The 14,829-nt window shown below is 49.6% G+C and overlaps 1 non-coding gene across 1 annotated transcript; it reads right to left on the bottom strand.

The window, feature by feature from the left end:
• Positions 1–10,369: 10,369 nt before the first annotated feature.
• On the bottom strand, positions 10,370–10,501 carry LOC129406664 (small nucleolar RNA SNORA42/SNORA80 family). Its single transcript, XR_008631141.1, has one exon. It is a non-coding gene; the product is annotated as a small nucleolar RNA SNORA42/SNORA80 family (small nucleolar RNA).
• Positions 10,502–14,829: the final 4,328 nt, after the last annotated feature.

Below are 14,829 nucleotides of genomic sequence, written 5' to 3'. Positions count from 1 at the left end.
CAGCCGACGTGGAGTGCGTGTCTTTTGGTGCAGTCGTTCTGGGACTCACACTCTTTTGGGTGGGGCAGGGTCCAGATACCTGAGCTGTCTGGACTGGCTGGCCGAACGCTGCAGCTCCAGGGATCGAACTCCTGCAAGGCAAGTAGGTCTTATTCTGTGTCATGGGAAGGAGCTAAGTCAGAAGGGGGTTGCGGCCAGGAAACGGCTGAGAAACGCTGCACAGTCACCAGAGCACAACGGAGAATTTTTAAAGATTGATGTTCGGGGGTCACATCCAAAGGTACTCAGAACTGACTCCTGGTTCTGTGCTCAGGGATCACGCTTGGAGAGTCTCAGGGGAGACTATGGGCTGCGCAGGATGGGACTCACACAGGCTGTGTTCAAAACACCTTCCCTGCTGTGCTACAGCTCCAAGCTTGTTCCTGTCTGGCTGTGCCACCAGCATCGCACTTGGCATGTGCAAGGGCACCGGGGATCATACCCAAGGCCTCACGCCGGAGACACTCAAACATATGGATTTATTTATTTATTTATTTATTAACGAATCACCGTGAAAAACAGTTACAGATGTACAAACTTTGGTGATTACGTTTCAAACATGAAATGACTGAGTACCCATCCCTACACTAGTGCTCGTTCTCCACCACCAATGTTCCCAATATCCCTCCTGCCCCCCCCCCCCCCGCCTCTGTGCAGAGCCATTCCCTCTTACTCCCTCTCTCCCTCTGAGGGCTGTGGTTTGCAACACAGGTCCTGAGTGGCCCTCAGGCTTGATCCATAGTCTACTTTCGGCGCGCACCTCCCTTCCCCAGTGAGTCCTCCAACCATCGTTTACTTAGTGGTCCCTTCTCTGTCCCAGCTGCCCTTTCCCCAGCACGCGAGGCCGGCTCCAAGCCTGGAGCCATCCTCCTGGCCCTCAGCTCTGCAAAGTAGGTGTTAGTCTCCTATTATGTTACTTTTTTTTTTTTTTTAGTGTTTGGGCCACACCCCTGGTGATGCTCAGGGGTTGACCCTGGCCGTGCTCAGGGATCACTCCTGGCATTGCTCAGGGATCCTATGCGATGCTACAGATTGTACCTGTCAGTAACCTGGGAAGCAAATTCCGTCCCCACTGTCCTATTGCTCCAGCCCCTGGAGTGTGGGAATTCTTTTGTTTCTTTGCCAGGGCCACACACCCAGCAATGCTCCAGGGTTACTCCTGGCCGTGCTCGGAGGACAATACTGGATGCCGGATCGAACCCAAGCTGGCTGTGTGCAGGACAGATGCCCGCCCTGCTGTGCTCTCCCTCCAGCTACAAACCCTTGGAGACATTTTTGGGGGGAGTCATACCCGGCAATGCTCAGGCATTACTCCAGGCTCTACACTCAGGAATCACTCCTGGTGGTGCTTAGGGACCCTATGGGAGGCCGGGATAGAACCGTGGTTGGCCGCGTGCAGAGCAATCGCCTTCACCTCCTGGCCCTGTACTGACTCTCCAGCCCCTGCGCGGGTAAGATTTTCAGGGGTCGGAGCCATAGTCCAGCGGGGAGGATGCTGGCCTTGCACATGGCCAACTGAGCTTCGATCTCTGGCATCCCGTAGGGTCCCTGAGCACCACCAGGATTGATCCCTGAGCACCACCAGAGGTGATCCCCAAATAAAAACCAACCAACCAAACACAATGTTTAAAGTGTCGGGCACAATTTGGCTGGTAACTGCCCTGGTTGTTTGGGGCCAGAGAAATAGTACAGCGGGCAGGGCACTTGCCTTGCATGTGGACAATACTACATTTCTGGCACTGTAGCTCCTGAGCACTGTCAGAAGTGAACATTAAGTGCCGAGCTAGGACAAATTTTTGAGGATTGCCTGGATGTGGCCCAAAAAATAAAAGAGAAACCATAACAAGGGGAGTGGAGTGTTATCACATCAGGTAGGGTGTTTGCCTTGCACGTGCACAACCTGGGTACGATTCCTAGCATCCCATATGGTCCCCTGAGCACTGAGTAATTCCTGAGTGCAGAGTCAGGAGTAACCCCTGAGCATTGCTGGATTGACCCAAAAGGCACTGTAGCAGTGTCGTCCCGTTGTTCATCGATTTGCTCCAGCGGGCGCCAGTAATGTCTCCATTGTGGGGCTGTTGTTACTGTTTTTGGCATATCGAATATGCCACGTATAGCTTGCCAGGCTTTGCCATGCATGTGGGATGCTCTCGGAAACTTGCTGGGCTCTCCGAGAGCGATGGAGGAATCAAACCCGGGTCAGCCGCGTGCAAGGCAAATGCCCTACCCACTGTGCTATCGCTCCAGCCCATCCAAAAAAGCAAAAACAACAACAAAAAAAAAAAAACAAAAAAAGCCAACAAAATAAAACCATAACAAAGGTCCCAGTATCCTGGATGCAAAGCCTGTGCTCAGACCTTTTGTTTTGTTTTGGGCAACACCCAATGGTACTCAGGGCAGACGCCTGACTTTGTGCTCAGGAATCACTCCTGGTAGTACTTGGGGAACCATATGGGATGTTGGGGATCGAACCCACGTCAGCTGTGTGCCAGGCAAGTGCCTTCTCTGAAGAACTAAGGCTTGGGTACCTGTGCTCATCCTTTGAGCTTGGCCCAGTAATTTTTATCTCCACTTGTTCTGGGCTGCGGTCGGAAATGGTGGGATCCTTTTTCACTCAGGATCCAGAGCATTCTATGGAGGGACCCCAACCCCACAGCCCTGTCCAAGGCCTCCTCACCATGGACAGGGACTCTTGTGGGGTTCCCACTTCCTGCCCCAGTGCTATGAATCTTGCCTCGCAGGCCTCAGTGGTCCAGGATTGCTTCCAGGAAAAATTCTCCGACTCCTTCGGTGGAGAGGCTGGGCCCGCTGGACCATGTGGTGTTCTACTTTCATTTGGTCTCATTTTGGTGTTGGTGCTTAATGCTGACTCCTGGCTCTGCTCTTGGGAATTACCCCTGGGGGTGCTCAGAGGACCCTATGGGATGCCAGGGATTGACCTTGAGTGGAATGTATGCAAGGCAAATGCCCTCCCCGCTGTCCTACCACTCCAGCCCCCTGTAGCCTTATTTTATTTTTTTGCATGAGGTGACGGGAAAGTCAGATTGGACATCAGTCCTCTGGGTTGGAGTCAGAGGTAGGACAGCGAGCAGGTGCCTGGCTTGCCCAGTTTGGTCCCTGGTGCCACTTAGGGTCCTCCAAGCCCCACCAGGAATGATTCCCTCAGTGCAGAGTCAGCCTGAGCACTGCTGGGTGTAGCCCCCCAGCCAACCCCAAGAGCAAACAGAAAAGCACTTGGTCCTGGGAGCTCTGCAGCTTCTGAGCCGCCGCGTGGGCCCGCCCGGCCCCATCTGGGTCAGCAGTCCCACCTCCCCCATCCTGTCTCTGTGAGGACCTGGAGGACAAAGGCTCTCGCTAGGTACCTCCGTTGCCTCCCAGCCACTGTGGCAGAATGAACCAGGTCACTGCCGAGGGTCACACGGGCAGGAAGGGACAGAACCAGGGGGGCCCTACGCCTCCCGGACACCGGCCTTCCCTCCTCCCTCTGGCAAACCAGCCCAGACCCGCACTTCCCGGCATGCACAGGGCCAGGCAGGATTCTCCGGCCCACCCCACACCCCCGGATGGTTTTGGCTTGTCTGGGAGGCCACACCCAGCGATGCTCAGGGATCTCTCATGTCGGGGCTCAAGGAGAGCCGATGGGGTGTCAGGGATCACTGCTCCAACCCCCAAGCTTGATGGTCAATCGCCTTTCCCATCACCCCGTAAATTGTTTTCTAAAAGCTATGGAGGAGTGATGAGGTCCCCATGGAGGGGAGAGGCAAAGCAAGCTTGGGGTGTGTCTGGATGGAGGACAGCGTGTAGAGTGGCTGCCTTGCATGCAGCTCACCCAAATTTGGTCCCCAGCACCCCAGATGGTCTCCCGAGCCCCACCAGGAGTGACCCCTAAGCACAGAGTCAGGAGGAAACCCTGAACAGTGCTGGGTATACCCCCAAAAAAGTAAGGTTGGGGGCTTTGAGAAGGAGCTGGGGACACCCAAGTTCTTTTCCTGGCAAAGGACTCTGCTGGGGACACACTTTAGGATTCTCTCTGCTCCCCTCTGCTCTGGCTCTCTCAGCTGGAATCAAAAGCAAGAGGAGGTCCCAGGAGGTGGGGGAGAGGGAGAGGGAGGGAGAGAGAGATTGGGGGAGGGACACAAGAGTCAGGGCAGGGAGTGTCTGTCCCCCTCCTTTCCCAGCTCCATCTTGGCACCAGACCCCTGTCCTCACCTCACTGCCTCCCATCCACCAGGTCCCCACTGCCTTCATTTGTAGTGGGTTTTAGTGGTGGCGGCCACACCCAGCAGTGCTCAGGGCTGACTGCTGGCTCTGTGCTCAGGAATTGCTCCTGGCCAGCTGAGGGGACCATACGGGATGCTGGAGTCTGAACCCCGTGTAAGGGCGAAACTGACACCACGACAGGCGGCAGAAATGAGAAAAATCAGGTGGCCCCGGGTTTAATTCCTGGAACTGAAACAGATTCAGTTTCCCAGCAATAAAAAAATGTGTAACTAGCCAACCTGAACCCACCTGAGAAAGTTTCTGGACTCAGCAAGTGGGCTCAATTAATCAATTCTCACAATGCCCCAGAAGGTGCTTTTTGTTTAAAAAGAATGAGAAGACTACGTAATCATAAAATTGGTACTGATACTGGAAATTATTGTTTAATTGTTGTCTTACCATTGTTACCCTAGACACTTAGTTACCTTTGGTAACTAAGTCAGATCCTTTTCTAAAACAATAAGGCATGTACTGCTTATGTAATCAAACCCTATATAAGCTGCTTGCTGCCTGAAGTCGGGGTCCTATCAAGAGACCACTCTGTGGGTGAGATAGATGACCCCAGGATACTGGAATAAAACTCCTACTGCTTTTGCATTATCATGTTCATGTCTCTGTCCGTCTTGCTACTTGGGAACCCGGAACCCTGGGTTTAACATCTGGGGGCTCATTCCTCAGGATTCCCAAGTGGAAAAGCAGGCAGACCACATCTCAGTATAGGAGTTTCTATTATGAAAACCTGCAGTCACTCAGGGGCGGTCTCGTTGAGACTGAGAGGCCTGAGTGAAGGGGAGACAGGTCAGGGGCATAAAGCCATGTTTCGTGATGGCCCACACAGGGGCGTTAGGCCAGCTCACCAGGGGATCTGGGATTTGGCAGCCAACTGTCGACTCAGTAGAAGGGCGTAAGGCCACCTCGCCAGGCGAGGAGGCTGGCAGCTAAGTATTATGGGAGACGTCCCCGATGATTTTTTTCTTTTCTTTTTTTTAAGTCTCCAGAAAGCAGTGGCAGTGCAGATGGAGACACTGGGAGAAGCCTCGGGGACTTGTGTACAAGGGTTGGTGTCTGTCTTTGGTGTTCATTTGTCTTCCTTGTGTCATATTCTTTGGATTACTACGTGTGTGTTGAGTCTGACTGTTGTTTTGGTATTCGAGCCCTTCATCTGTGAATTTGTCATGGGTCAGAATCAGTCGACCCCACTTTCCCTTGTGACTGGCCATTTCAGCAATTTCAGGTCCAGGGGCAGCAGCCTCTCGGTAGAGGTGAAGAAAGGTAAACTGATAACTCTTTGTTCTGCAAAATGGCCAGCCTTCAACGTTAGCTGACTAGCAGAAGGTACTTTTGATCTGGGGACCTTTCTGAAAAGTTAAAGGTAAAATTTTTCTTTCCAGGACTGGGAAGACACCCGGAAAAGACCCCTTACATCCTGGTCTGACAGGAACCGGTTAAGAGAAGCCCTCTCTGGTTAAAAACAAGAGTGTTGTAAAAGAGTGCAGAGATAAAATTAGTCTACTTAGTTTAATAACAGAGGTATAGCAGCCATCAAAACAAAGTTTTGTCATGTCTTCATAAACATATGCTGTTGTCTAAAAGTTTTCTGAGTACCAATGGCCTCTTTCTATGTCTAAAAAGTGTGAAATTGCTAACGTATCTAGTGTAAAAACCTTATGATTTGAGGGAATTAAGAACTTTAAAAGTAAGCCAAAGAAGGTTTTCCTACTTTCATAAAAATGAATGGTTTATATTTGTTTGTATTTGCACTGGATTATTAGAATGTGAGTTCAAATTATTGTGGAACATGAAAACAAGTTTCAGAGTAATGGATTTCAATGTGAGTGTTTCAAGTCATAAGATTGGTGGAAAATTTCTTACCCTACCAGTGTTTTTATTGATTTCTGAGATTGTTGGTAACCTAAATTTCAGGAGCTACCAAGACCACAGAATTGTGCCTTGATAAAAGTTAAAGATATCGGGTTTTCCTGCTGGAGTCCAGAGCAGCTTTCTTTTTATTGAAGGAAAAATAATTCAAACGGCTAAGAACAGTCCATTTGGCTTTAGTGGTTTCTGAGAATGGAGAATTGTGTGGGTGAGGCTCAAGGCCCTGAGCGGCCCCAGGACCTGCAGAGACACCACACAAGTGGACAATAACTGGTAGGGTCTCTTTTTCAAACTATTGTCAATTAGTCTACACAGTAACTTTATTTCACTTAAGCTTTGTTACCAGGTATCAACCTAGTCTTGACCTTAAGAGTAACGGTTTATCTACAAATATGGAATCCTTACTGCGCCTGGGAATCTGTGAGTGTTTTAATTCTTTTATATCTGTTTCCCTAGAAATTGGAATTCTAAAGATAAAGTTTCTAATGAACTTTGGCCAAGCAGATATATGTTACAAAGATCTTTAATTGTGAGCATTGTAAACTTTTTGATATCTTTGAGACTGATGTAATGCTTTTGACCCTCGCATATCGCGGTGTGGCTGGGCCAATCGAGGTCACTCCCTGGAGGGCGGGACCGGGGCGGGGCCAATCCAGGCCATTCCCTGGAGAGCCTGGCTGCTGAGGCGTCCACGGGCTGCAGTGCCTCCTGATGGCTACTGCTGGTACTGCAGGTGCTGATATCCACCCAGCCCAGCACCTTGTCAAGGCGGTATCTGGAGAAGGGACGCTCTGTCCCCTCTCCGCTCCTCCCTCCACCCTCCTTCCCATCTCCCCTTTCTCATCCTCCTCATTCGTTCTGTCATGATTTAGCACGGAGCTCCAGGCAGCCAGGCAGTTCCAGCTGCCCCACCACCCTGCCCCTGCCCCTGCCCAGCGGCCCACCTGGGACGCCGACCTATCTCCCTGAACTCCCCACCTGCCCTGAACTCCAAGAACTCCAGGTTTTCCTCTCCGTGGCTGTCATATGCCCTCCCCCCATTACCCCGCCACTGAGCAGGGGTTCCTTGGGTTCGCAGCATCCCTAGCAGAGCCTGAAACACGGTGGGCATGCAGCAAGGCCAGCGGCAGGGATGGATGGGTGGGAGAACGGGGCTCCCCCGCATTCCACAGAGCCTTGTTTCGTCTCGCACTGTGGGCCACCCTGCCAAGGGAGAACTGGGGGAAGAGCTCTCCCCACCTGACCCATAACATCCCCACCTCCCCTCAGCGAAAGCTCCTGGACTCGACACATCAGGATAAAAGCACCTTCTTCCATGCCTGAAATCATAATAGACTTTGTTTTTGTTTTGGGGTGACACCCAGCGGTGCTCCGATGACTCCTGGCTCTGTGCTCAGGGATCACTGCTGGCAGTGCTCGGGGGACCCTGTGCGGTGCCAGATATGGAACCCGGGTTCATCGTGTGTAAGTCAAGTGCTCTCCACGCTTTACTCCGGCTCTGGGCCCCGTGACTAAAATTCTGTCCTTCCGGGCCACTGCTGCTGGGGTAAACACTGTCCTCCCAGGCCCCTTTGCAGTGTCTCAAAAGGCAGGAAGTAGAAGGAAATCTCGAGGTTTTCAGAGCACAGGAATTGGCTGTTTTAGTAAGAGCCCAGTTGGGGGCTGAGCCCAAGTGGGGCTACGGCGACACCTACTGGTGAGAGGAGGTTAGCGCAGAGCCTCTGAGTGTCCCTGATTAGTGTGTGTGTGTGTGTGTGTGTGTGTGTGTGTGTGTGTGTGTGTGTGTGTGAAGCAAGAGGATTTTCTTTTTTCTTTTCCTTCTTGGGCTACTCCCAGCGATGCTCAGGGCTGACTGCTCTCTCTGCATCCTGGAATTACTCCTGGCTGTGCTCAGGGGAACGCTGCGGGATGCTGGGAGTCAAACCCGGGTGGGCTGTGTGCAAGGCCAGCGCCCTCCCCGGTAGACTGATGCGCAGGCAGGGGACCACTGGCAACGGTCCACGGCGCCCTCTGGTGGCTATTCGGTGGAACTGCCGCGGCCCGACTTCCCCAAGGTAAAGATCTCCAGTCTCGGCCTCAGTGTTGGGCTCGGGGTCATGAGGGGTCGAGCAGGCAGCCTGGGGCCGTGGGTGGAGTCCTGAGCCAGGAGGGCGCTCGCCTCGTGCGGGGTGACCCGGGTTCTGCTCCTGCACCCACAGGTTTCCCGAGCACCGTCAGAGGGTTCCTGAGGGCCCCGAGACGCAGACGAAAGCCTTTCAGGGGGGACCCTCAGGCCAACGGGGGGGCCGAGCCGGGTCTTGCTCCCCCCGCCTCCCCCCGCCCTAGACCGCGGAGGGGTGGGGGTGGCGGGGCCAGGAGGGAGAGATTCTCCCGCGCGCTGCTGGGCTCGGCCCCCACGCCCGGGTGGGCCCATGCTCGGCTCCTGCCGCCGGCCTGAGGCGACCCCGTGCGCCTAGTGGCCCGCACGTGACCAGGCGCAAACCGAGGGCTGGAAATCTTCAGGCCAGAGGAGCGGCGGGCTCGGGCTCGGGCCAGACTTGGGGCCCCCCCCCCCCTGCGCCACCACCTCCCCCCCTCCCCCCTCCCCTCCCCCGCCCCAGCCCCGCTCAGCCCGAGGTCGACCCTTGAGTCACCCTTTCTCTTTCTTTTTTTTAAGTAAATTCATCTACTGCATCACCGTGAGGGAGGGAGCCGCCCGCGGGACGGGGTCGTGGGGGGCCCAGGAGGGTCCTTTCTCCAGAGCAGCTCCCATGGAGCTCTGCTGGGGGGACTGCCACGACCGCTCCGGCAGGGGGCGCTCGCGAGGAGAGCGGGTCGGCTCCAGGCCTCCTCCCTACCCGTTTGGGTCCAGAGGGGGTAAGATGGCATTCTGACTCCAAGAAACGGAGCTGATGGATCGTCACTTCGGAAGGGAAAATGAGGGAGGGAGTGAACGAATGAATCAATGAATGCTACACCCACTCCATCTTGGGAGCCAGGCAGGGGGCTCAGTGGTACAGCGCCCGGCTCGCCTGTATTTGGGGCCCAGCAGAAAAAGAGAAAGAAAACAACAGTCCTTCCTGGGTGCTGGTGCTCTGTGTGTGTGTGTGTGTGTGTGTGTGTGTGTGTGTGTGTGTGTGTGTGAGAGAGAGAGAGAGAGAGAGAGAGAGAGAGACAGACAGACAGACAGACAGACAGACAGACAGAGAGGGAGGGGCAGCACATGGCCCAGGGAACAGTGCCATGGGACTTCAGCATAGCGCACTTTCCCTGGGAGGTGGAGAGAGTGGCACCAGGAGAAGAGGCCCAGGCTATGTGACGGCAACATGCCCTTGGACACTGCATCCCCTATTTCAAGGAATGGGTATTCCTTCCTGTGCTCAGTGACAACCACTTCACGCTTCCTCCCTACCTGTACCTTACTTGCAGCTAAGTCAAAATGACAAGTTGCTTGCTTGCTTTCCTGCTTGCTATTTACTTACTTATTTATTTACTTATTTCACTGTATAACTGTGTCACTGTCATCTAGTTGCTCATCGATTTGCTCAAGCGGGCACCAGTAATGTCTCCATTGTGAGACTTGTTTCTGTTTTTGGCGTATTGAACCACCACACCACAGGTAGCTTGCCAGGCTCTGCCATGCTGGCGGGATACTCTTGGTAGCTTGCCGGGCTCTCTGAGATGGACAGAAAAATCAATATACAAATTATACCACAGAAAATTAGAGAATAGCCATTAAGAACTTCACTAATGAGTTTCAAACCAATACTTTAAAGAGACATTTAAGAATTTAAATAGACATTTAGCTCATAGCAATTTACTTTCAACAAGTTATTTCTACAGATTATCACTGAATCAGGGGCTGGAGTGATAGTACAGTGGATAGGGCACTTATCTTGCATGCAGCCTACCCGGGTTCAATCCCCTCCACCCCATACGTTCCCCTTGGCCTGCCAGGAGTGATCCCTGAGCACAGAGACAGCAGTAAGCCCTGAATACCACCAGGTGTGCCAACAAAACAAACAAAAACTACCATTAAATTACTCTACATTTTGTGTATTCAAAAGGGACATCATTAAAGTAAAAGTGTGGTAAAGGGTTGTTGCATAGAATGGCTCCCTGAAAGTGGTCAATATCTAAATATGTAAACATCAAGCATGTTTGTCTTCCAGTGTCACCAGGCACTATGACTCAAGCACGCTGCCCCTATTTGTGCTGTGTGACCTGCTTCAGCGCCTGCTGTCCCCTGGGAGGGCCAGGCAACGGTGCGGGGCCGCAGGCTGCTCTGGCCTGGGCACTATGAAGGGTCCCAGAGCACGGACCTACCATCAACCCAAGCCCATGCAGCTGATGAGAAATTTTAAGAAGAGCTTTCAAACCTGTAACTCTCAAACTACATATACGCTCAAACCTCAGAAGTTATTCTGCGCTAAGTGCTCGGGGGTCTTACCTGGCAGGTTCTTAAAGGTCGTGTAGTGCAGGAATAGAATCTGGAACTTCTGTGTGGAAGCATGCACTCCGGCCCGCTGAGATATTTCTCCGGTCCTGAAGCCCAAATTATTAACTGAGAAAGTTGAATACTCGGATAGTGCTTGGGAAATCATTTACTTGTTGTTATTTTTGTTTGGGGGACATGCCCTGCACTTAGGGCTTACTTACCTCACTCCTCAGAGCTTACTCCTAGCTTACTCCTAGCTCTGAGGAGTGAGGTAAGTAAGGCTTAGGGCTTACTCCTAGCTCTGAGCTCAGGAATCACTCTTGGTGGTGCTTGGGGGACCATCTGGGGATGGAACCCGACTAGGTCAGCTTCATGCAAGGCTGCATGCCCTACCCATTGTGCCATTGCTCTGATCTCTGGAAATGCCTTTTTAAAGATTAAAATTTAACTCCCCCTAGAAATACCCGATTATTACTGTAAAAATTGTGAAAAGGCATTATAAGTTGTTTCAGGAGTCACTCTGAAAAGTTATTCCAAAAATGTTCAGTGGCTGATGAATAAAAATGAACTTCAAGCTGGATTCATTTAAACTCTACTTTGCTCTTCCTTCTTCTGCCCCCTTGTGGGGGTACAGAGAAAGGGATGAAGTCCACAGAAAGGAACTCAAAATATCAAGACCGAATTTCAAGGGAAAAAGTATCAGGCCAGGAATAGTCAGGGTCATCAGCACCCGAGAGCCTGGGGATGCAGGACAACAGGCAGGGTGTTTGCTCACACGTAGCTGACCCAGGTTCGATCCCACACACCCCCCGACAGAGCCCCAAACCAAACCAGAACTATCGGTACATAAATAATATCTAAAAGTGATTTTAGTTTCTCACTGAACAGCTATTTTGGTTTAAAACGGTTACTACTGTGCTCTTCAATCAATATAACATCTTCTTACATGATTGAAAGTGAATACAAGTATTTTTTAGAGAAGGTCAGATATTTGTGGATGGAATTATCTGCTGTCTAGAATATGCTCCAAGTGCACAGCATGGAGAAAACAAAAACCTATACCTGCTGAAGCTAGGTATTTTATTGTATATCTTTGAAATTTCCAAAATAAAAATCAGGGTATAAAGAAATAGGTGGGGCTTGATCGATAGTACAGCAGATAGGATGTTTTCCCTGGCATACAGCAGACCCGGGTTTGATCCCTGACATCCCATATGATCCCTGAGCACTGCCAGAGGTGATTTCTGAGTGCAGAACCAGGCGATTTCTGAGTGCAGATTTCTGAGTGCAGAACTAACTCCTGAACATTGCCAGGTGTGACCCTCCACCCCCCCACAAAAAAAAAGTGTAGGCTCCATCATATGAAATAAAGCACCTGAATAAGTCAGTAAATTTGTTTATCAATGTTTTTTATTCTTTTTCAGTTTTATTTCCCTTAATTTTTTATCAAAAAATTTTTGACAGGGCTGGGGTGATAGTACAGTGGTAGGGCATTTGCCTTGCATGCAGCCGACTCGGGTTCCGTTCCTCTGCCCCTCTCAGAGAGCCCAGCAAGCTACGAAGATTATCTCACCCACAGGGCAGAGCCTGGCAAGCTCCTGTGGTGTATTCGATATGCCAAAAACAGTAACAAGTCTCACAATGGAGACAGTACTGGTGCCCGCTCGAGCAAATTGATGAGCAACATGATGACAGATACAGTGATAATTTTTGATATCACTTGTCACTTGTCATCCATTGATCTTAGATTTGCTCAAGCGGGTGCCAGTAACATCTCCATTTGTCCCTGTCGAGTGCTAGTGTAGCTCAATGATATCTGCTTGCTCCAGGAACACAAAGAGCCTCAAACTGTTCATTCACAGTTTTGATGAAGAAGTCTGACCATCTCATTGGTGGGCGGCCACTCGGTCTTTTGACGTCCCGTGGAATCCAGTCGGTAACAGCCCTAGTCCAGTGGTCATCTCTGAATCTCTGACCATTAGAGAGTGAAACTATCCAATGATAACTACACACAAAAATAGAAATCTAAATTCTTAAAATCAAGCAAAGTGTTTTTATTCCATGGGTCAAAGAGAGAAATTTTATTTTAAAAGTTATATATTCTATGGAAATATTTTGAAATAAAATTGGAGAGAGAAACTCAAAGTATTAAATGTTTATATTATTTAAAAACAGATCATTCTAAAATCAGTAATCTAAGTTTTCTCTTTAAGATCTAGAAAAGGGAATGAGCAGTACATTTTATTTAAGCAGAAAAAAATAGATAAGGAAATTTAAGAGCATTATTTTCCTGAAAACAAAAAAAATGGAGAAAATGATTAAAATGCTGAAGATTTCTTTAAAGGCCATTAAAATAAATCTCCAACAAGACTGAAAGGAGAAAAGAAGAGAAATGAAAGCCATTACCAGTACGTGGAGAAAAAATAACCTACCCAAATGGATACAAAATAAAATAGGTCACATATGAAGGGTCCAAAATGTGTTTTACTGAAATAATATCTATTTCATTTTATTTATTTTTGTTTGGGGACTACCTGTGGGACTCAGGGATCTCTTAGGGGTGGTCAGGGGACCCTAGAAGGTCTAAGGATTCAACCCTGATTAGCCACTTTCAAGGCAAGCATCCTTCCCACTGCACTAACACTCTGGCACCCAGAAAGAAGATGGACTTTACAAGAATAAGTATAACTTTTAGAACTGAGAAATATGTTATCTAAAATTTAAAATTAGAGGCTGGAGTGATAGCACAGCGGGTAGGGCGTTTGCCTTGCACGTGGCCGACCCGGGTTCGGTTCCCAGCATCCCATATGGTCCCCTGAGCACCGCCAGGAGTAATTCCTGAGTGCAGAGCCAAGAGTAACCCCTGTGCATCGCCGGGTATGACCCAAAAAAGCAAAAAAAAAAAAAAAATTAAATTAATGGCCATGTGCAATAGTCCAGCGGGTAGGGCATTTGCCTTACACGCAGCCAACCCAGGTTCGATCCCTGGCATCCCGTATCATCCTCCCAGCACTGCCTGGAGTGATTCCTGGGTGCAGAGCCAGGAATAACCCCTGAGCATTGCTGGATGTGACCCCATAAAAAATCACTGCCACTGTCATCCTGTCACTCATCGATTTGTTCGAGTGGGCACCAGTAACATCTCTCATTGAGAGATTTATTGTTACTGTTTTTGGCATATCCAATGCACACGGGTAGCTTGCCAGGCTCTGCCATGCGGGCTCCGTACTCTTGGTAGCTTGCCGCGTTCTCCGAGAGGGCGGAGGAATCGAACATGGGTTGGTCGCGTGAAAGGCGAAAGCCCAACCGCTGTGCTATCATTCCAGCCCATAAAAAATAAATAATTAAAATTTAATATTGACTAAGTAGCATAAGGAATCAGCATAAGAATCATCAAACTTAAAAACAATGAGTCTGGGGCTTCAATTCCCAGCATCCCATAAGGTTCCCTGAGCGCCGCCAAGAATTATTCCTGAGTGCAGAGCAAGGAGTGGCCCCTGTACATCTCTGGGTATGACCCAAAAAGCAAAAAAACATCCCACCAAACCCAAAACAATGAGTTCCCATTATCAGTCTACTTCTCTCCTACTTTTTCTTTCTTCCAAGGTTTCTGACTATCTCCAAATGAGGCTTCTTGTTCTTTTTATTAAATTTCCTTTAATATTACATGGATGGTCAGTTTGCTGGTGATAAATTTTGTAATTTGTTTTACACTACTTTACCATTGATTCACTGATTTGGTTTTTCTTTTTCTTTTTCTTTCTTTTTTTTCATTCTGCTGTTGAAGCCCTCTATTCTAATTTTTAAATTTCAGTTGTTACATTCTTTATCTCTATTATCTCTGATTGGATTTTTCTCAAGCTGATCTCAGACTTCTGCTGTTTTTATTGACATTACCTTCCACAGAAGTCATTTCAGTGAGTATCAGTAAGACAGTTGTTTTGAAGTCTTCCTCAGGTAGCTTTCTGTTGGATAATAATGGGTTGTCCTTGCTGCTCCCGCAGGGAGCTTAGGTTTATTGAGTTACTCCCACAAGAGTGCCCCTGAGACATACCCAATTCCATCAAGCACTAATAATCCTATATTGCTTTCTCTTTCCTTTATGTCATTTGCATACATTATTGAGCAATGCTCTTTTTGTATAGACTCAGGAAGACAGTTCATGTTATGCTTTGTCACATGGGAGTTAATTGGCTCCAAAATAATATTTACTCCTGGGCATCATATTGACTGGA

The sequence above is a fragment of the Sorex araneus genome, chromosome 7, assembly GCF_027595985.1.
Source record: "Sorex araneus isolate mSorAra2 chromosome 7, mSorAra2.pri, whole genome shotgun sequence".
Taxonomy (NCBI): Eukaryota; Metazoa; Chordata; class Mammalia; order Eulipotyphla; family Soricidae; genus Sorex; species Sorex araneus.
Note: the sequence above shows the minus strand (reverse complement) of the source record. Positions and strands in the feature narration are given on the sequence as shown.